The following is a 23,190-nucleotide window of genomic DNA, read 5'->3' as shown; positions in this document are numbered from 1 at the left end:
TAATATCCGAAAATTCAATGTTACTAGCTTCCATACATTTAGTACTGCCACAGTAATGGCACTCATTACTTGATAATGTTAGCAAGTAAAGCCTAAAACCAATGTTTTCCATGAATAATTTTAAATAAGAATGCAAGTTAAATAGGTGGTAGTAAATAATAATTATTTTATCATTAAAATTAAATATTTTGATATTGATAAAATTGAATATACCTTTCGATTCAAATACCGAATATTTTTCAATCGATAAATTATCGAGAACTGTTAATAATAAATTGGCATTTAATAATTCAATTAAAAGTTGTTCAATCCCTATATAGTCCTGCATAGACTACGACGGTAACCATGGAGATAGTTTAGTAAGTCACGTAGATTTGTTCGCCTGGAATAACTTGTTCTTACATAGTTGTATGATTTCGAACCTAGAAAGTATATTTTCAGCACTGTTGCTCTGGGGCAAACAATGTATGGAGAACGAACATTGTCCTTTCATTTATTTACTTTTGTACTAGCTTTCCGCCCGCGGCTTCGCCCGCGTGGAATCTTGTCTGTCACAGAAAAACTTTATCGCGCACGTCCCTGTTTCAAAAACCGGGATAAAAACTATCCTATGTCCTTTCCTGGGACTCCTTATTTCATTATTTAAATACACAATTATGTATGATTAAAAAATTGTTTTTTCTTAATACTTTACCTTTTAGTACAAAATTTGGTAGGAAAATATTACTTATCCACCCTGAGAAGTTCGTTATTTACCCACCGCGACTTTTGATGTCATGACACTGATTAAACAACCGATTGATTTCATGATTTTTAATATGGAGTACCGTAGATGTAGCGACCCGTTGATTTCATGACTTTTAATATGGAGTACCGTAGATGTAGCGACCCGTTGATGCATAGTTGTCGATATCTAGACAATAGATACTTCAACGTTCGATAGCAAGTATGACACCCGCTAATTACATCTTGGGTCACGCCCATGAGTGGTTTAATTAGTAATTTAATATTTAAGATAACATTTATATGTGTAAGAGCTGATTTTTCAATCCTCAGACATATTTCTCATACTGAAACTGCCAATGTGCCATACTTAATCCTTCAGTTAAAAGTTATCCGACGATTGAAAAATTAATTTATTATTTCTTAGTTATACATAATGTAAAAGATAAACTTATTAAAATAACCGACAAGTAAAAGCTATTGGGACTCCGAAATTTCTAAAACGTACAGGACTAAAAATTTTTTACAGCTTCAGCTTAGTAACAAAAGACACGCTAAAAAGTTTAGTCTTTTTGTTATTAAAAGTCATAAAATAGAAAGAAAGATACATTTATTACAAAAAATAATAGTCACTAAGTCATAAAATAATAGAAAAAATCATTATGTTTCCGTTGATTATAAAAGAATTAACTTTTAGCGCCTAATAGTTAGTTATTTAATATAAGAGTTTTGAAAAATCGAGACTCAGATTTTAATTTTAAAATTCGCTTGTAAACATTGTTTAAAAGCAGCCGATTTTTCCATACCCGTATAGTTTTCAGCAGTTTCTAAAATACCATTTGTTAGAAATTTAGAAAGATTTTAAATTATTTGGTCTACAGATCCATCTCATTTTATAACAATAAAATTAAGAAAACTAGCTTGGAAAAGTTTACCTATAGAAAGTTTCGAGAACAACTAATCTCATTTTATTATTTAAAGTTACACCTAATAAATTGATAAAGTAAAGACGAAAAAGTATCTTGGAAAATTGATCTCGAATAAATCCTTAATTGTACTGGCAGTTCCATTAACAATAAATAAAAAAAAACTTACCCTCTTCTAAAACACAACACAACACAAATCTCACTCAAATATCCTTGCCAATCACTTCAACTGTCACTTTAACAAATCCTCACTACACTCACTGGCACAACTTTTAAAACGTAGTCCGTAACCCGTAGCCCGTAGTTCGTAGTCCGTAGACGCTACGTCGTCCTACTACGGCGCTCTCTCGTCGACTGTGCGTAGCAATATAGCGCCCTCTGGCGGGGGTTTGGGAACGCTCGTATGTTATCGGTGTTGCTGTTAGTTAGAGAAAATAGACGTTTTAAGTTCTGACTAGTTGGAAAATTGATAAGAGTTTTTTATACATGGTTTTGTGAAGAATAAAGGAGGTAAACGCTAGACAATGAGTACTTTAACAATAAAATCAAATATTGTTTGTTTTAATACTAAACAAGTTGAGCTATGGCTATAGATATCTTATCTACTAGAACTCAAAGACTTTTATGAATGTTTTTTTGGAATATGTAATAGACTGTATAAAAATTTACATACACCAATAAAATGGATGAAATCTTGGTCAAATCGTCTACAACTGTAATCGTTTATTTTGTGTAGGTACTATGTTTTATTGTTAATTAATTACACTAAAATTACGTTTTTACGATTGATAACATCATCACTCTTCTTTTTATTCACCAAATTCACAACTTATCTTAGTTTTAATAAAACTATCCGTTCGTTCGTTCGTTTCAGCCAAAAGACGTCCATTGCTGGAAAAAAGCCTCCTCAAGGATTTCCACAAAGACCGGTCCTGCGCCGCTCGCATCCAGGCACCTCCCGCGACCTTCACCATACTATTATCCGGTCATTTTGCGTATTACCCGTTTTCTAACCACGCACTACAACATCGGTACTCCTTAAGGTTTTTTTGCCCGCAAATATATTCTTGGCTTCGTTTTCGGTTGATTTAATGCAAAGATTTATTGTGTTAGTCCTCATGTGACTTCCAAGTTATTTTGGTTGAATTTAAAATGGAAACGGATTGAAGTATGTATTCAAGAAACAAATACGATGTAGAAATACGACTTAGCTCGGGAAGAGAAGCCATGTGGAATTGAGTTAAACTTCGTACCTACTATGGGTAGATAATTAGGTACAAAAAATATTTTAATACATAATTGTTGTTTCGATGACTCTTATAATGCAAACAGCTAGTGACTGGAATTTACTGCCTGCTGCTGTCTTTCCTGAACACTATAATCCGGGCCTTTTCAAGGCGAGAGTGAATAGGCACTTACAGGGCAGATATGTACCATCCTAGTTGCATCTCACTTAACACCAGGTGCGATTGCGGTCAAATACTGCCTTGTCTTGCATAAAAAAAATTGTCATTAAGCGGTATCAATCTTTTTTTAGCCGACTGCGCCAGAAGAAGGGTTATGGATTTACACCACTATTTCCAACACACGCCATTTATCAAAGCGGCAAGTTATATTCGAGATAAATGTGTTTGTTCTGAAAAAAATATAATTTGATAGCAACGATAGCATGGAAATAAAGTATGTTGCAAATTGGCTTGGATGCGGGCAGCGCAGGACGTTGCATTGTGGAAAACCTTGGAGGAGGCCTTTGTCCAGAAGTGGACGTCATTTGGCTGAACCGAACTAACGAACTTAAATTACCGTTCTTCATCATCATTTCAGCTAAAGGACGATCATTACCATCATCCAAACCCTTTTACGTGTCTCAAATCCTGTATATTACTTACAAAACAACATTTTTATGTCAGACTCCACCGTTTTCATCTCATGATCAATCATGTCAGCACAAGATGTGTTTAATCAATCTCATTAGGTTACAGCTCATTACGGTAATGAGCACAAAGGACATGTATACTAACCAGACATTTACATATAAACGGATGATAATTACTTAGCAATAAATTAATTAAGTGCGCTAGGTAAATAGCACAAAAGGTCAGTTGGGATTGAGGTTAAACGTAGGCTCTTTTACCTCTATAAGCAATGTATTAAGTCGGATTATTATATTTCCATGGATCAGAATACGAAGTGTGAGCAGGCCTCCCACTCAGTGGACCGACGATCTGGTGAAGGTAGCCAGAAACACCTGGATGTGGGTATGTCGGTAAAGTTAACTAAAGGAGAGAGGAATATACAAGACCTCCCTAACAAAGTCGGCCAATGCAAGGAGTAATAAATAAATATCCTTGGACATTTTTACACTACGCTTCCCAAACTAAGCAAAGCTAGTACTATGGGTACTAGACAATGGATATAAACTTAAACATACTTAAATACTTTTTTTTGTAAACACATATTATACATAACACCCAGACCCGTCACAGAAAATCAAAATTCGAGGCAAGGAGTGTAGACCAAATCCTTCGTTTGGCTTTGGTAAATTAGGGAAGGTTATGCTCCTGCATTAGAGTTAAATACTAAATGACTGTATGATGATTGTCAAATAATTTAAACCGACTGTCGTGGTGTCGTGCAGTGATGACGGTGTAACTATTCCATACAAATTGACCACCATTTCCAAATGCGTGGTTACGATCTGTTAAGAAAGCAGAGGCTAATAATACCTGACCCAAGAATTGAATCTGACTCTCAAAGCTCCAGATATTAGTCAAACGAGGCACGGAGGTGTTCATGAAGTAACTTATAAATTGATATTCCGCCCAGGTTCTGTCGAACTCGAAAAATTTTCAGTTGCGTCGCTCGTACGTGAAGGGGGCTGTAAACGGGAGAAGTGTAGAAGGAGTTACAACTTACAAATCCATTCCGAGGAAATAGTCATGTAAAGCTAGAAGTTGTCTGTCCAATTACCTAGACTTTGTGAATCTCTTGATGAAAGGAACGTGTATTGTTTTATTGTTTTCCTGAATAAATTAAAAAATAATTGAAGATAAGGCCAGACGTGTCTGGTTTCTATTAAACACTTCTTGCCGATTTGAGGGCTGGCATTTTCATGATCTATTGTATTTAACTATGACTATTGTAGTGAAACCACTTTTAAAACAAGAGCTGGAGGATTTAACAAAACTATTGGTAATTTGTAAAGTACACAAAAGTGGTAAGTATAGTTCTTGCAACTCACGAAGGCGAATGAGCTTTACTTGTGTGTGTACGTGTACATGCACATAACTATAGTGTAACTTTTGAAAAACTTTTTTTTAACATTAGCGAGGCACCACACATAAAGCTCACTCGCCTTCGTGAATTGCAACAACTTTATGTAACTTCTTTATTTATTTCGTTCACTAATATAGGCCACTCTGTCGCTATATGTACATTTATTGAAGCATGTAGACGTTTTCAAGAAAAAAAAATTTTGTATTTCAAAAGGACAACAATTGAATTGATTTTTAACCAAACTAAGTCACATTTTTACATCGCTTTTCAACATTTGAGTTCTATCTACTCAGAAATCACATACGTTTGATTTAAACTTTCATGGTCACTAACATAATAATTGTTATAGGTAACTCCTAACTTAGTTACTCCGTGACCATGGCGCTTGCAACAGTGCCGAAATATCGGAAACTCAAAATTAAGATACATAGTAGCAATCCAGTAAATAATAATTATTACATACGTTTGAATCTCAGATAGTGCTACAGTTGATTTCAAATAGTTGCAAATTAGTGGTTTTCACTCTTGTAAAGTTGAAGAAATGCTATAGCAAAAAATCGCATCAAAATTTCAATCAGACAGAACCTATACGGCGGCTATCAAAAAGTACAAACTAAGCCAGGGTTTTGTTTGGGACCGATAAAATGAACAAATCCAGCAAAACTACTAACGAACTTTATAAGCACACTTCCACTATCTATTTGTTGAAAATAAGACTAACTGATTAGTCACGGATCCCACACACAAATATGTTATACAAGTTTTAATTTATTCATAAACCTAGTTATGTAGGGGACTAATTTTCAGGATTATTTATATTCTGTACTACAGCTCCATTTGCTTATTTGACCGCACGGCCTTTGGGTAGTAGATAGTTTGTTAGAAATAAAACTAGGTTACTAAATCCCTACTGAGGATTCAAATTAATTATCATGCAGCAGACGTGTACTAAGCATAAATTTGACATTGACCTTCATTTCAATATTCCATAAATAATATGGCTACTCATAACTACTCCGTTCATCGCTAAAATTATGAAATAAGTGTTTGAAATGTCAAGGAAAGTTCTAGAGGACCGACGATCTGGTGAAGGTCGCAGGAATTGCCTGGATGCGAGCGGTGCAGGACCGGTCTTTGTAGAAATCCTGGGGGGAGGCCTTTGTCCAGCAGTGGACGTCTTTCGGCTGAAACGAACGAACGAACGAACGAAAGTGTTTTCTGTGAAAATTAATACGATTCTGTAGTCTTTGCAGTGCAAGTGACTGTATTTATGTTCTGTGGACTTTACTAAAATGAAAAACGTTTCAGCAACTACTAAATATTACCTTTATCAACCGAAATAATGTCCGCTGCTAGATAAAAGCCCAAGGATTTCCATTACAACAGGTCCTGCGCTGTCCCATCCAGGCGCTTTCCGCGACCTTCAGCAAACTTTCTATCCACCAGTTTGAGGCCTACCTACAAAACAGTATATTTTGTTGATTGCAACATTTGCAACCATCAGGCCTCCCTTACGCGTCTGACCAGAGTGGCAAAATCCTCCATAATTTGAATTTGAATTTGAATTTAATCATAATTAAAAAGACAGTCGTGATTGAGCAGTAGCGACTAAATGACCTGATAATAAAATTATGATATAAGCATAGTATAATTCAGAACATAAAGTAGAAATAGCTTCCATAGCCATTTTCCACTTAAACAACGAATTAAAACCTAACTGCTTGTACGAACAGAATGCTGAGAAACTCGACACAGTAAATTAGACAAATATATCACGAGTGGAAAGATTTACAGGTTCCGGGTTCAATTCTTAAAGGGGCCAATTCAGAGAACACATTTTACTAAATTGCCTTGAGGTGCTCGCAACTTCCCTTGCTTTGTTGTACTTTTTACTTTTTGAGAGAATTCTTCGATATATTCTTTGAATTTAACTTTCCATTGGTTTTATTGAGCTTCGGTATATGGAAAAATACTTTATTCAAAGATATTGCATTAATAATAGTAGGTATATTTGCTTTATAAAAAAAATCCAAAAAAAAGACATTCAAGGTGTCGAAACTGTCAAACTATATAAAAAACACCGGTTATGGTTACAGTTACGGTTCAATTATGGTGGCAACTCAGCCTAAATGTATTAATTTAAGCTGTTTAACTAAAAAGTTCACCCACTTCATTAGAAGTAACTATATGGTAAATCAGGTATTCCCTCTAGTAAATAATAAGATAGAAACTAGCATAATCTTGTAGTGGAGAATGAACAGTGAAAACCAAATGATTGTAAAGATCATAATATATGAAATAACGTGTCACGTAAGTTATAAAGAAAAAGGTGACTGAGTTTCTTCCGCCACTTCTTCTCAGCACCAGCCCATATGTTGTCCCGAAGTGGTAGTAGGGCAAGCTATATTTGGGACGCGTATGACTGCCCTGGAAAGGGCCCATGTACTGAATAAACTATTTTATTTATTTATAACACCTATTTCAGCTGGCAATTAAGGACTATTCGAGTCATTGGAATAATAGAAAGTTAGGTATCAAAGTTAGTGTCTCAAGTCAAAAGTATTTGACCAGTGTGTGTTGCCAGTGATGGTGTATGGCTCTGAGACGTGGTCGCTTACTATGGGCTTCATAAGAAGGCTCAAGGTCACCCAAAGAGCGATGGAGCGTGCTATGCTCGGAGTTTCCCTGCGTGATCGAATCAGAAATGAGGAGATCCGTAGGAGAACCAGAGTGACTGACATAGCCCGCAGAATCGCTAAAATCAAGTGGCAGTGGGCGGGGCACATAGCTCGAAGAGCTAATGGCCGCTGGGGCAGGAAAGTTCTTGAGTGGCGACCACGAGCTGGAAGACGTAGCGTGGGCAGGCCTCCCACTAGGTGGACCGACGATCTGGTGAAGGTCGCGGGAAGTACCTGGATGCAAGCGGCGCAGGACCGGTCTTTGTGGAAATCCTTGGGGGAGGCCTTTGTCCAGCAGTGGACGTCTTTCGGCTGAAACGAACGAACGAACGAACGAACGGACGAACGAACGAGGTATCAAAGTAATTCGACCCAATTAATTTGCTCAGCGTCTAATAGCACTAATGTTTTGACTTCGTTTGAATAACTTAAAACTTCTCATAATACGATCTACAAAGAACCTGTGACAACACACTTATCAAGTTTCTGAACTTTATTGTTAATTATCTTTAACTTTGGGCCATTTGTCTTTGCAAAATTGTTTCACTTACTCAAACGATAAGACTAAATAAGATATAACGTTAACATTGTGTTTAACGGTAATAGCTCGGTAATAAAAAGTCCTTAGGTAATTCTAAACAATGTTCTGGACGGTTTAGGGTCGGGTCATACAGTTAAACTCACAGTTTTTAAGACGCCATAGGATAAAACTGGTCGTGAAGTTCATGTAAAGTTTTCATTTATGTTTTAGGCGAGCGAATTACCCTATACTATACAAATCATTGATTATTTGATTAACACTGCTTTATCTTATGTCCTAAACATGAAAGAAATGTACCAAACATCAAATATCATTAGACGCCATCAAATAAAAGGTGACTGGTCCCCAAATACATGCAGAGTTTTAATTTAGGATTTAGGCGATCGAGTTACCATAAAGTAAACAAAATCTTTGATTATTTGATCCACATTGCTTTATCTTTTCCCTGATTAAGCAAGAACTTGTACCAAACATCGGAACTCATCATCAGGTCATTTCTAGTCTCCACTGCAGGAACACGACCGTCTTCAATTGACCAGAGGCAAATGCTGGATTTGACCTACACTCCCCACGCTGGCCAGACGGGTAGGGGAGGCCAGATGTTCGCATATTTGTCCCTTAGTCGCATTTAACAAGAACCACGGAATCATTACCACCTCCGTTTCCACTGCTACAACTCCTTTGTAGCCAGGATCTACAGCTACATTGCCAATAAAAACCCAAGCACTAAAGGCTAATAGTTTGAAAATTGATAGAATAAACTTTGAGCAGCTTAGCATAAAGCTCCAGTGTGTCTCGGACTTTATTGATAGTATCTTATTCTTAAGCCATTTGGAAATATAAATTACTTGCGCGAGCGGCCAATAGATGGCGCTTCTAAACTTGTTGGGGACGATAAATTTCGTGTTCACTTTGCAAAAAGTACTGAGGTTATACCTTAATTACCCTCAATTTCCTATCCTGAGCAAAGTAATGAGTGTTTTCAGTATCAACTAATTGATTTATTGATGAGATTGGTTGAAACATCCAAATAAATCAAAACCAGAATTTGGTACAGATATTATTTTTCATAAGTAAAGCTAGGCCACTAGTGGTGACTGAGTTTATTCCGGTGTTTCTTCTCAACACTTTCAGTATTTCTCCTGAAGCTTTAACGGGCCCAAGACATAAAAATACATGTGAAGAGCCCCATAAGGCACATTTTTATTGATTTTTCGGGCACCAAATTTTGATAAAATTGAATAAAATATATCGATTCATAGCTTTTATTGCAAAGCGAATTAATGTTGAGGATATTACAGCAGTTCAATCTTTACTTTATTTGGTTTTTATCGTAGTTTATTTACACAATTTCCGCAATAACTATAACTTATTTTACCTACCAAAAGCTCCACCGTCATGCAGCAGACGATTCCGTTCCATTCACTCTACATTCTACTTCTATAGGTCCAGTTAAGAGGTATGGGAGTGGCTCGGGACTTCGGGAGGGTGATTTTGTGACGGTCAAACGTCAGCGAGACTTCAGATCATTCACTTCATAATAATAATATGTTCAGCGGGACAGTCCATCCCAAAAAAAATACAGGGTGTCCCAGAATGGGTGAATCAAACTGCTAGGGGAGGTAGGTAGCTCTACTAATGTACTATCCCTAAAAAATATGAAAAAAAAAATTAGTACGGATTTTTTTTTTAATAAAGTGCTCTAACCTCGAAATCTAGTCATTATTTTCAAAAGTTTGTTTACAGATAAACGAAGCGATCATGTACAATTAATATAAATAAGAAAAAAGTACAAATAAACTCCAAACGCAGCAATTATAGCCAAATACTTAGGCAAAGCTGATTAATTTTCACTTTTTCAAAAAAAAAATTGTTTCCTTATGCGCTTTATTTTTTTTTTCATATTTTTTAGGGATAGTACATTAGTAGAGCTACCTCCCCTAGCAGTTTGATTAACCCATTCTGGGACACCCTGTATATCAATGTCACCCCTCCCTTGCCGCTCACATACCTCAGGCACTGACTGAGTGAAGCTCTTGACGTATAAATCAGCCATCATAACGATAGTTTAGACAGTACTCCAACCGATCTACCGTCCTCGCCGGCGAGGACTCGCGCCGCGGTCCCCTTCGACCCGTCCCTTTTTCTCGCGGTATCGGCAGGTGCCGGGCCGCTTCTCTCCCCAAACCTACGTTAGGCTACCGTCCCCCAGCAACGCCCTAGGCCGAGGTTCGAGCCCCACTCGGGGGCGCCCTTAGGCTCGTTGCTTAAATTTTGAGGTTGAGAGCCATCTGCGCTCACCTATTGTCCGGTGAAGCTGAAAAAGCCGCTCACGGCTATCAGCATAGTCCGTCCGAAAAAAAAAATAGTTTAGACAGTGCTCCGTCGTTTCTGACAACATAACAGCCTATAAATAGAATTTCCTCGTCTACCCCCTTCTGGACTTTGAAACTAATACCCCACTATAGCGTAGGTTGAGGGTCGTTAAAATTCAGTCCTACCTTAGGAATTGGAATTAGATTATGCGTGGGCGACGGTCATATTGAGAAGTTACTTCGGGTTATGTATATTGTTTACTAATCTTTAAGTCATAATACACTTGTTATACTTACAGGGAAATACAAGGCCAAAAGAGGTTTTGGAATTGTAACCTCTGAGCAAATCCTAGCTTGATGAACATGGATAAGTATTTGTAACTGTAGATAATAATTAATTGAATATATTTGGTAGAATGGTTTGGGCACCATGGTTGTGTCAGAAAAAAGTCTTTAAAGTTGGCGTCGCGAAAGGTGCGATTTATTTGATGTTGAGTGTATGTAATTTGTGTACCGTACGAGTACCGTTAACCCCTCGTACTAAGCTAAATATGCTTGTGTCACGAGTGGGCTGGGCTCACCACAATAGCTATAGTCATACGGCGGCGGGGTTCGAACGCGTTCCTCAGATGTCGAGTTGGCAGTCAGACAACTTCACCGTTCGGCTATCGTGGCTTAAAAATTGTATACGTCATTCAATAATTCGATTAATAATATAATAATCCATAAAGACACAATCTATCTTCATAGAACCTTCTGTGACCTTTTAACGAGCGTGGCAATATCACTCACGGCAATCATTAATCTATTATTTTTCAAGCTCATTGAAAAGGTTAATGTCAAAACTCTATTTTCGGTACTGAAAATAAACGTTTCATTTATCAATTCCTTGAATAACATTGCCATTTCCACCCTATTCCTACTTAATCCCTTTTGTAAACGTACCTGGTTCATAACAAAGGGAACACTCAGGTGGGACCATAAAAAAGTGGGAAGTGTGATACTAACATGTATTAAGGGTTCCGTAGACGTAGTAGGCTTGGAGCATAGTAATTTTTAATGGAAAAAGTTAAATGACATAGCCCGACGGATCAGCAAGCTGAAGTGGCAATGAGCAGGGATCATAGTAGGTACGCAGAATTTTCGGCCGATGGGGCAGCAAGGTTCTGGAGTCGAGGCCGCGTACCCGAAAGTACCTATATTCCGCAAAATAAAATCTATTGCAACTATATAGGATTTAGGCCAAAATGTTCTGTGTGGTTAAGTGGTTCTGAACCAATAATTATAATTTATGTTCACATTTAGTAATCAATTCCTGTGAGATGAGAGTCTAATTGGGTGTATTACATTACCCAATGATAGGCTAGTATCCTAAACTACCAAGACAAAATTTCTTTCACTTTAAATTAAATCAAATCAAAAATTTTGTGCCCATGGGAGAGTATACGTTTTGACAGCTCTTTAAAAGGGTATGAGAATTAATTAGGTAACTAACGATGTCTACTACTTAATTATGACTGAATAAAACCCTATATCTAATCACCGATCATTTTATTTACCCCACACAACCCTAAAACACGTAAAGAGCGCCGAAAAATCATTTATTATTCGGCATTGTATCCGAAATCGATTTACTTGTAGATGCAAATAATCGAGATAGCGTTGTTTGCTCTTCACTCGATTCAACGCGTGGGTTATTCTGTTTTTTATCGACGATCTGGGATAGGCGCATTCGATTTGGAAATACAAATATTTAGTTATAGTTATGAGGATGGAAGAAACCTAGCTTTGAAACTTAATAATACCTATGCGTAAGCGTTTGCTAAAAAAGTTAAACTAATGTGTTTATTAATATGACGCACTCGCAAATTGCTTTAAAACTGTCTTAGCACACGTCGTCCATGCTTATGAAACTTGCTAAATAACAATGTATTTTACCACGTTGTTACTTGTGTTACATAGTCTGTGTGTTGACACAATAACAAAAACTTAATTTAGACTAAATAATGATTGCATACATACATTTATAGTTGTTGCGATTCACGAAGGCGAGTGAGCTTTACATGACGTATGGTGGCTCGCTACTGTTCGTTTTTTTAAAGTTTTGATAGACATTACACTATCGTTATGTGCATGTACACGTACACCCACAAGTAAAGCTCACTCGCCTTCGTGAGTTGCAAAAACTTATACATAGTCTGGACTCAGGACTCACCTTAAGACACAATTAGATTGCAAACATGTTTCGGTATCGCCTCGCTGTAGTCTAGAGCTCAAGCGCCAAATTAATATTACTATGCGAATTTGAGCTAAAGTTTCAGCACCTGGAGCGTAGAAATCTTACGTTTCTACGCTTGAGGATTCCGGGTAAAGATAGCACACTTATCAACCGCTAGGCGAGGCGTTTACGTTGTAATACGGTGCGAATAAAGTGTGCGTTGCAGTATGGAGTTTCATATAAAGAATACTGACCACCTCGAGTTGATACGGTTATGATGCGTTTCTGGGTTGATAAGTGTGCTTCGTCCTTAAAGCCACTTCCGTTTTCGGCTTGATAATCACTTTCCATTAGGTGAGATTCAAGTTAAGAAATAGCTGCCAAGGCCTAGAGTGGCTTAAAAAATCATTTATTAAAAATTGAAAGGACGCGTGAGACAAAGTTTTTCAAAATCCACGCGGCCGAAGCCGTAGGGAAAAATTATAGTGCCATATAAAATGTAGGTTTTGACATACATCAGCATACACGGCCGTCGAGAGTCAAAAAGGACGTCTATATCTATTTTTGGGGTAATAGTTACGAAACCCTTAGGAATAAGATCGCTTCTCATTTCTGAAATATTTTAGACAGGATCAGTACTTCATAATTTATAAGGATACCTACCTGGATTACTTTTAGTTTTAGTTTTTTTTATTCTACCATAAGTTTATTGTAGTAAGCACAAATAAATAAGCGCTATAATGTTATTAAATTGGTGGATTGATATAGCAAAAAATAACGCACAGATTTTACTTAATCATACTGCTACGGAATAAGTTTTTTACAAAACTTCCATAAAAAACTAAAGATATTATAAAACATTGAAGTTGTATTAAAATCACAGTATTCAAACTTGCAACTTTCGTATTTTGCAACGCCAAGAAGTTGGTAATGGACAACAAGATAAAACTAGTAGAACTGAAACTGTAAAGTTCCACAATTAATATAGTTTTATAATTAAATCTTGAATTAATTAGGCCGCTACCAACCGGTCATTATAAAAATCATTGGGGAAGGCCTATGTTCAGCAGTGGACGTCCTATGACTGAAATGATGATGATGATAAACGTTTCCTCTTTCGAATGGTAAATAATGGATAGTACAGTACCTATAATATTCCATTTTAGCAATTTAGATTTTAGTTTTACATAAAATATTCAATATTCAATAGACAAAATGGCTGTTACTAAACCTATTTACAAGTAGTGTAACCCTATCTTGTTTCAAGAACATTTTCAATTTAAGGGTTATTATTTTGGTAGTACGAGATATTGTAATTTGATACTTCGTGTAAATTGGATGTGATTTACGCGAACGTTTTATTTTGTATCAGTTTTTTCCTAAAATATGTAAATAGTTTTGAAACTTTATAAAAGCAAAAGCACTTTGACTCCTTAGCACCTCACAAGATTTTTACAATACTTATAAAAGTAATTATATTGTCGGCCGTTTGGTGTAGTGGTTCAGAACGGACTACTATGCCGAGAGGTCCCGGGTTCAATTCCCGGCCGGGCAGAAATTGAAAGGATGAATTTTAATTTCTGTGACGGGTCTGGGTGTAAATAGGTATGTATAATATGTATGTATTTAGTAAAAAAAAAAAAGTATATAAGTAGTATATCCGTTAAGCTAGCACCCATAACACAAGCATTGAGTTGCTTACTTTGGGGCTAGCTGGCGCTGTGTGAAATTGTCCAAAGATTTATTATTATTATTCGTTTGTACGCTTTGGAGCTCACGGGTCAAAAGTGGCCCGGTCCTTTATAAAGCTTGCGTGGGGATACAGATCCAACACGTAGAGGCCGTTTTAAGCGCAAAATAATCGACAAAAGTGAAAGTGGTGCACATACTGGATCTAGTCTCTGACTATATCATGGGATGTAGCCAGAGACCATCCCCAGCCTGTGCACAGGAGCTATTGCAGTTATTGGAGAAATTGGACTAGGGTTATGGATGAAGGATGGATGGACTGGTTACTGGGCTATGGATGGAGACTACGGGACACCTGCCTGGTTCATAGTCTCTGACTGAAAAAATGGCAGGCGGTGACTAGCCAGCGACTAAATGGGCCCCCCCTGGCGTCATGGGTCGTATAGACCGGACTGAGGGGCAACATTGGCGTCTGCCAGCTCAGGGGTGTAGAGAGGTGTGCTGCGCTTTCTCCGGAGTTACTCGCGGCGTTATGCCCTTTAACACTTCCACCCCTGGAGCATATAGCTCTAGCGACTCCACTCTGGCCGGCCGGTTAAGGCAAGCCAGAGGTGAAAGTCCTGCAGACCCTCTCGGATTCCACTTCGGCAAGCCGAAGACGAGAGTCTTGACCGACTCTCGGGAGCACTCGGATTAACAACTGGCCCCGTGGTGTCGCTACTCACCAACAGCTCGCCACAAAGCTGCCCTGCGGGGCTTATTATTATTATTATTATTAATTTATTTCCCAAAATAGGCTTTTTAAAAGCGCTACACGTCCCATTTTTGTTTTAAAACCTACGGGACAATAAATGGGACAGTTCTAAGAAGAACTTAGTACGCCAGTATTCACAAACGATGCTTGCTTAGGTGAAGCAGCAAATCGAACGCACAGCGTTGAATAGAGCTCTGTGATTGGTTCGTGTGTCACCCTGTGCGTCCATGTGCACTGTGAGACCTCATAGTAATGTTTATGAATACGGGCGTCAAACTACAGAGTCCCGTATATTGAACCCTAAAAAGAAATCAAGTAAGACTTTTACATAAATCATCGTAAAATTCTTCTTATTCCTATTTATATTACTGTTGTTGACATATTTTTAAGCCTGTAAGAGCGTTGGACTTGCTCCGAAAACTTACAGAACCTCTAGCACGAAAAAAATTCATCTTTTGAAGTTGAATTCACCTAACTTTAACCATAACTATAACGATAACCGATGTTTTTGTATGAAGTTTGACAGACTTGACGTTTGTTAAAGTCAAAGTAAGATGGTGCAACCCAGCCTTAAACAGTGCCCCTGAAAACGTGACGTAAAGTAAACTTAATATGAGAAATGGTAGCACGAAACTAATTTTGACAGTCGAGATCGTCACGTTATCGTTGAATTCGAAGGCTGGGAATTTTTTCAAATACGCATACGATTCCAAGACGAAAGTTCGTGCTAGAGGTAGGTGTTGTGTATAAATAAATAAATACTTTACTTGATAAGCCGTTTGATGTATTTAGCTGTTTTCTCAGTATTCGTTGAAACATTTATCGTACACTGTCCAAATATAAAACAACACGAGACTCGCATTTGTGCAGGCGAGAAAAATTAGAGCGAACAGGAAAATACATTTGTACGTGGAAATCTTATGTTCACAAAACGTAGCTTGGGGAGTTTTCCCTCTAATATTATGATATAAACACACTTACATAAAAGTAAGGTTTAGACCGTATTCGTCCTACGCAAATGTATTTCTAGCCTGGATGGATCTTAAAGTGGATTTTAAGTAAAATATTTTAGATAACGTCAAATTCTAAGAAAAGAATCAGTATCTTTTTATTTTTAAACTAGCTTGGCAGCTAGTCCTTGCCTGAGGCTTCGCCTGTGTGAATTTTAACTTTTCACAAAAATACTTTAACGAGCGTGGGTTCCCCTTTTAAAATCCGGTAGAAAAACTATCCTTTATTTTTACCTGAATCTCGAAATCAAATTATCTAAGACTGGCATTACTTTATACCTACCCATCAAACGAACGCGTGAATATTTTTTTATTTTTCCCGTTTTTGCAACATTTTTCATTGATACTCTGCTTCTATTAGTCGTACTACCTTAATGAGAAGAGAAAGTACTCTAAATACTGTAGATAGAAAATTTTAAAAATAAAGGAATGTTTTCTTTGAGCAATGCTATCTACAATATTATGATGAGTACTTTCTCTTCAGGTGGCATTACAGAATTCCACCCTGTATAGCCTAATAGTTTTCCTCGATAAATGGACTACTGTTCAATAAAACATCCAACACTTCAGCTTAATTATTAGTAAATACGTATAAATAGTTAAATAACGACATCTGTCTCTGTCGTACTTAAGTAATATGCATAAAAGTTTAAATAAAAAAAGTCAGAACGAACCAGCGTAAGTTTAAAAGATAGTGAACAAGTTCAGTCCTAAAGCCAGTCTCTGCTACGGATCCAAACTAACTGCAATTCGATTCGGTGACCTAACGTAATCAAGGCATTACTCTACTTGCAAGAGAGCTTACCTACCTATACTTTCTTCCGTTTAGCTGAGTCTTTTATTTAATTGTGTAATTTGAAAACGTTTGCCAAAAGAGCGTTATCTACCGTGTGAGTTGACAAATCCTAGTGTAGACTTTGCACTGGAGGGGAAGTCGAACCTTAACTTCGACCTCCTCCTATGTCCTTCTGATTAATTTCGTTTCGGGTCCAATGACAGTCAAGCTGTTGATCCTGGCTACACAGGAGTTGCAGCGGTTGGAACGAGAGGTGGAAATAGTTCCGTAAACCCTACCCCTTTAACGTGACCTCAGAAGCATGGAATCATATTTTTTGCCAAACAGTCATACAAAACCAAACTAGGAACATTTGCATAGTGATAGTTTTACACTACCGCATATTTCATGCGTTAGCGTAGAAAGATTGTTTTCTTTTTTACTTTTAAGGCATTATTTTGAACTCAATCTCAGTAACCAGGTAATCACGTTCAAGTTTAACTTTGCCCGATATTGAGGAACCTAGAAAATGTAGACGATTGAAAGCAGGTGAATACGATTGGTTTAGTGACGCCAACGAGCGAACTTTCGACTTATCGATAAGTCTTGTATCTTCTCGATTTTTATGATAGGAAAATGATTAAAAGTGTCCATTTCCACTGACGTGTGTGATGGTAGATATGTTCTATCAACAATGGTCAGGACAACATCAGGTATATCAATTTGAAGAAGGAACTGTCCCTTCTTCACACTGTGACCTTATTTTTTGGACACTACCACGCATTGTTTTGAGAGAAATAAATCAGTACAAGTGACCACAATAAATTAATCTGAATAATGGTGGTTGATAGCCTAACTTAGATCTAGTTTCTAAGTAACACCTAACACTAATAAAAAGTTATTCTATCTAAGTTCTACGAGTATTTCTGTCTTTTGTTTTATTTTATTCAATAAGTACCTACACATACAGATTACAGTCATTTACATAACAAAATACATAAACAAAATGAACAGTGTCGAGACTTAGTGTCTTATGTAACAAGGTAAAGGTAGCATAGTTCCAAAACGACTGGGTGCACACAAGCTTTCTCATTGAAAGACTAATGCCATCGATTGTAAATATCGATAATAAAATAATGAACCATGCACATCACTAGACCGAATGAAGAGATTAATGAGCGCATTCGGTAGGGGGCGCCTCGATAGAAACAAATGCAACGGATCCCCTCCAGACGTGACTCTCAGTTTAAATTGTAGTTCTTTAGCACTTTAAGAGCGTCCGCAGACTACAGTCATTAGTCGGCCGATAGTTCGGTCGTCTTTCAATTTGTATTAAAAAATCGGTGTAATAGTGTTAATAGTCGTATTTTCACATTTGTTCATACTTTTGAACTATCGGCCACAAAAAGTCTCTCGTCTGACGAATACTTTAGATACTTTTGTGTTTTATGTGAAACAAGCCCACCAGTGAATATTCTATTTTCACATAATCTAGCTCGTAGAGAAGCAGAAAAGTTCTTAAGTGACCATGGACCAACGTAGTGTAAACAGGCTTCCCACCCGGTGGAAGCACGACCTGGTGAACGTCGAGAGAAGCACTTGTATGTGGACAGCGCAGGACCGGTCATAGTGAAAATTCGTGGGGGCCTTTGTCCGGCAGTAGACGGCCATTGGCTAAAATGATCGAGAAAGTGAAATTAGCCACTCTCTGCGCAGACATTAGACACTTTTGTGTCCAGTTGCATCCAATTGACACCATTCAACGACTCGGCTACTTGTACTGTGTCGATAACAAAGTGTCTTCGTTTGCGCAAGCCCTTAAATTGTAGTTCTTTAGTACTTTAAGTTTCGAATGCTGGCAGCAATTTAAATATTGGACCCAAATACTCAATCTCGAGGTGTTCGTATCTGTGTAAAGAGGCGGTCTATTTCGTACCTTCTGTTGTAAATAAAACGGGACAAAAGCTATTAGTGACAGATTATTTCCTTCAGGACTTTTAGACACTGAAGGAAAGATTAAAGTCAAAGAGGTAATTAAACCTACTATTTTATAGGTCAAACTTAAGATATAGCAAAACGTGACATTGTAACAGGCCTCCACATGATTTCCAGATTGGCAGCACAGCACGCACAACTGACGGCATGGAGCAGCAAGCTTCTGGAATGGAGACCACGTAGCGTCAAGCAATGTGGGACGGGACTTCCACCCACAAGATAGACAGATGACCTTAATAAGGTTGCAGAATGACGCTAGATTCAGATCGCTTCTAAATACCTACAAAAATCGCATCCATCAAAACCTTAACTACATCGTTTTCAAACTCCGGAATCACGTACCTAAACCAAAGAAAAAATTATCTTCAATATAAATCAACGAATACCGGATCTGTTCAAATATTTATGAGTTACATGCGAATCTTTCCGGAAATCTGATGAAAATTCAATACGAGTACGTATTCTTACTAATAATAATATTTACTTAATTTCGGGCTCCGTGTGTTATTCATTGATCATGATAAATCATAACATTTTCGTAATCGAATGGAGTTTCCGATCACGTGCCGTTTTTTATACAAATGAGTAATAAAAGAAAAAATATGATCCAGAGTAATTAAAATTGATTTCAAAGAGTATTTTTATGAGAGGAATCAGAGTAGGTACCTACCCAAATAATTATTACAATTTGAGTAGAAAGAAATAATTTATGTAAGATGGTTGTTAGGTACTTACCTTTGGATATCGAATACCTACTTTTAGCTTTATGAAAGTAATTATAAAATCAATTTGCTTTTAACGCACATTATAGTGCATGCAAATCTTGCCTATAGAATATAGAGGTGTCTCATCCTATATCGTCCCAGGATTATTTATATGATCAAACGAGCTTGCCAGGTGAAGTTCGATCTGAATTATCCTGTTTTCGCCGAAGAGATTTATTTTACCGAGTAGTACCCCTGTACGACAAGCCAATCCGCACACAATATTCAGCGTAGTAGTAGTAAAAAACAAAAGAGCGGGCAACCCCACCCCTACCACGCTGTGGGCTCGGTGTCCGAGCGGTCTCATTATATTTAGAGAAGAGATGACATTGACGTTTACCTCTAGGGAAGAAGATATAGAAATCTTCGGGTTGGGAGGGACCTTAAATCTCTTCGGCGAAAACAGGATAATTCAGATCGAACTTCACCTGGCAAGCTCGTTTGATCATATAATTATCCTGTTTTCGCCTCCGAGATTTATTTTACCGTGTAGATGTTTAGAGCATGGATCAATGTCCATGTTAAATGGTTAAGAGAGTAAGAGAGTAAATGTCAATGTACTAAATACATAATAAAGCAATATTTTTGTATTACAATCGTATTGCATCACTTATTCATAACAATAACAAGTATCACGGTCTCAACAAGATTTTGTTCATTATAGAGTATTATTATATACATTTATTTGTACTTCTATTAACTGTTAAGTACGACTACTGATTGTAAAAAGTTGCCAAGACAGTTGACAGAGCATCCTGTCTATCCAGCACACTGGCTAATTGTGTCAACGTTGACAGCGGCGCAAACCGCAGGCAATACTGCCGCGTGTCGCATGCTGTGTGGGCCGAACACCCTCGTGTCGACACTCCTTTCCTATATTTATCCAGTTTCATCTCAGAACTGAGCTTGACGACGGTAGTGGTTAACACCGAATCGATCACAGTGACTGCAAGGTTAACACTCTGATTGTTGTAAAACATAATGTGGTTAATTAAAACTTATTAATTTATTTGATACAGTTTGACCAGTATTCCAAAACAGTATTAATTTGTATTCCAAGTAACACTGTTGCGAGGAAAAAGTTTGGTTTCTATTTAATAGCACCTTTTAATAGCAATCTTTTGATTCTTGAAACTTGACCCATACATTATAATATTTATTTAAATAATTATATATTTCAATAAATTGATTTGACTAACGGTAACGATATTGCTAAGCGGTGGTTATTTAATGTTATTATGGGATGCACCCGACTTTAGATAATGCTAAGAAAATCGAGTAAACTAGGTACAATGATGTAATTGAGCATTGTAAAAATATTTATTTGTCAGTCATTTGGTGTAGTGGTTTCGAAACGGACTACTATGCCGAGAGGTCTCGGGTTCGATCCCCGGCCGGGCAGAAATTGAATTGATACATTTTAATTTCTGTGATGGGTCTAGGTGTTACTATGTATAATATGTACTTATGTATATAAAAACGGTATTTAAGTATGTTTATATCCGTTGTCTAGGACCCATAGCTTTGCTTAGTTTGGGACTAGAAGCGTAGTGTAATGTCCAAGGAAGGATATTTATTTATTATTTGCGGAGTGTATAGCGGAGTCTGGTACGTTTTGTTTGATCCACGACTGCCAAATACAAAACTCACTGCCAAGGAAAGGTAAGCTTAAATGGGCAATATGGTACTACTGATGTACCTGTTGTCCCAGCATTCAATTATTATATTTTTTTTTTTTAGTGAAAATCGTATTAACGTCTAAAAAAAAAGGTCGCCATTCTAAGGCGAATTAATTGGAATTAATTCATGTTAATCGTGTAGAAATCTCTACGCCAGACGATAAAATATGAATTAGGACTAAATATCAAACAAAGTTCAAGAAACAAAAAATAGGTTTATGTCATGTACTGAAACCAAAGCGTCTAACATTTTCTGAGACAATATTAAACCAAGCTCCTACTCCGTGTCTTTATTCAGACACCTTGATTCAGTCAGCTTCAGTATTATGTGATGATTGAATTTTTATAATCATGCAAAGAAAAAATAAAAAAATACTAATAAATTCTCAATTTATACTTCATAGAAAGGGAAGAAAGACTCATTTATTATGAGTTTGTGGCAGCGACATCGATTCGTAAAATAAAATCGCATTATTTTTTGGTATTATTAAAAAATGTCCTTAATCTAAACTAAAGGTTACAAGTAGTGGTAGTACTGGTAGGTACCTACATAATACATAGTTTATTTTTTGTGGTCGGTTCGTTCTTCGACTGACCAAAGTCCACTAGTCCGGTTATTATTACAAGCGGCCCGCATTCTTTTTTGATGCATCAATAATTTTCTATTACATTGATTACAGTGTAATTATTATTGTGTTATATTTATAAAGGCATACTTATTATCGCTTTAACGCATAATAAGATACTTTGCTTGTCTAAAAGATTTAGCAAGATAAGAAATGATTCAATGTATTTCATGATGTCGCATCTCTTCTTATGAGAATTCTAACGTTATACATAAATTATTTATGCGAACCAATTCTAAAACAGTACCTGGAGTTAAAATTGACCTCTTTTTTTTTTTTTAATAAATAGATAATAATGGTGACGATGAAGCCTTACTTTGTAAGACTATCAATAGTATTATTAGCATTAATCAAACATTGATTAGTAGGTACAAACCTACATAATAATGTTTTTCCAATTCAAGAAAAAATGACGTCATCTTATGTACCGATACCGATACAGTTTAAGGAAGCTCTTAGATTTTATCTATTATTTATAGATACAAGCCGGTGAGACGTCATGAATTTAAAAATAAAATAAAAAACTGTAAAAATATTAAGGGCTAAAGAAAGGCCGCAAAGAGACAAACAAAAATGTTGCCTGTTTGTTCAGATACAAAACAAACATGCGTTAAAATAAGACCATAATTCTATTTGCTTTTCAGTGGCTATAGTGTTTATGTAATAAAAATATATTAATAAGTTTCTTTAAACCATAAATGAATCTTTTGTTAAAAGTTTAATTGTGGTTAAAATATCATCCCTTTTGAAGTGCTTAAACCACATAAACTTTGTTTAGCATCTTATATAAACGCTATCTAAGTCCACCATCTAGGAACATTTTTTTTTTTTTTTTTTAACAAGTGGGTAACCTCAGAATGTACTCGTGTCGACGGATGCGATTAAGAATATTCTTAATATCAACGTCTCTGCGCCGACGTGTATAATTATTTGTTATGTATAATTAATTATGTTTACTCGCATGGTTATGATGATTATGAAAAAAAAAAAAAAAAAAAAAAAAACGTCTGGGTTCGAATCGGGAATCGAATAGGTATCTCGGTACAATAAATTCTGTAACCGGATATTAGGTACATTGCATTTAACATACAATATTTTAAGCGGCCAGCACATACCTGTACATAGATGGCGCGTCGTCTAGGGACGCGGGTTACCTTGGTGTTCTGGTCGGTCTTTAATGGCGCTTCCCGCGTTGCGCTGGCAGCGCTGGGCATGCGGCGG

Source organism: Ostrinia nubilalis, chromosome 23 (assembly GCF_963855985.1).
Source record: "Ostrinia nubilalis chromosome 23, ilOstNubi1.1, whole genome shotgun sequence".
Taxonomy (NCBI): domain Eukaryota; kingdom Metazoa; phylum Arthropoda; class Insecta; order Lepidoptera; family Crambidae; genus Ostrinia; species Ostrinia nubilalis.
Note: the sequence above shows the minus strand (reverse complement) of the source record.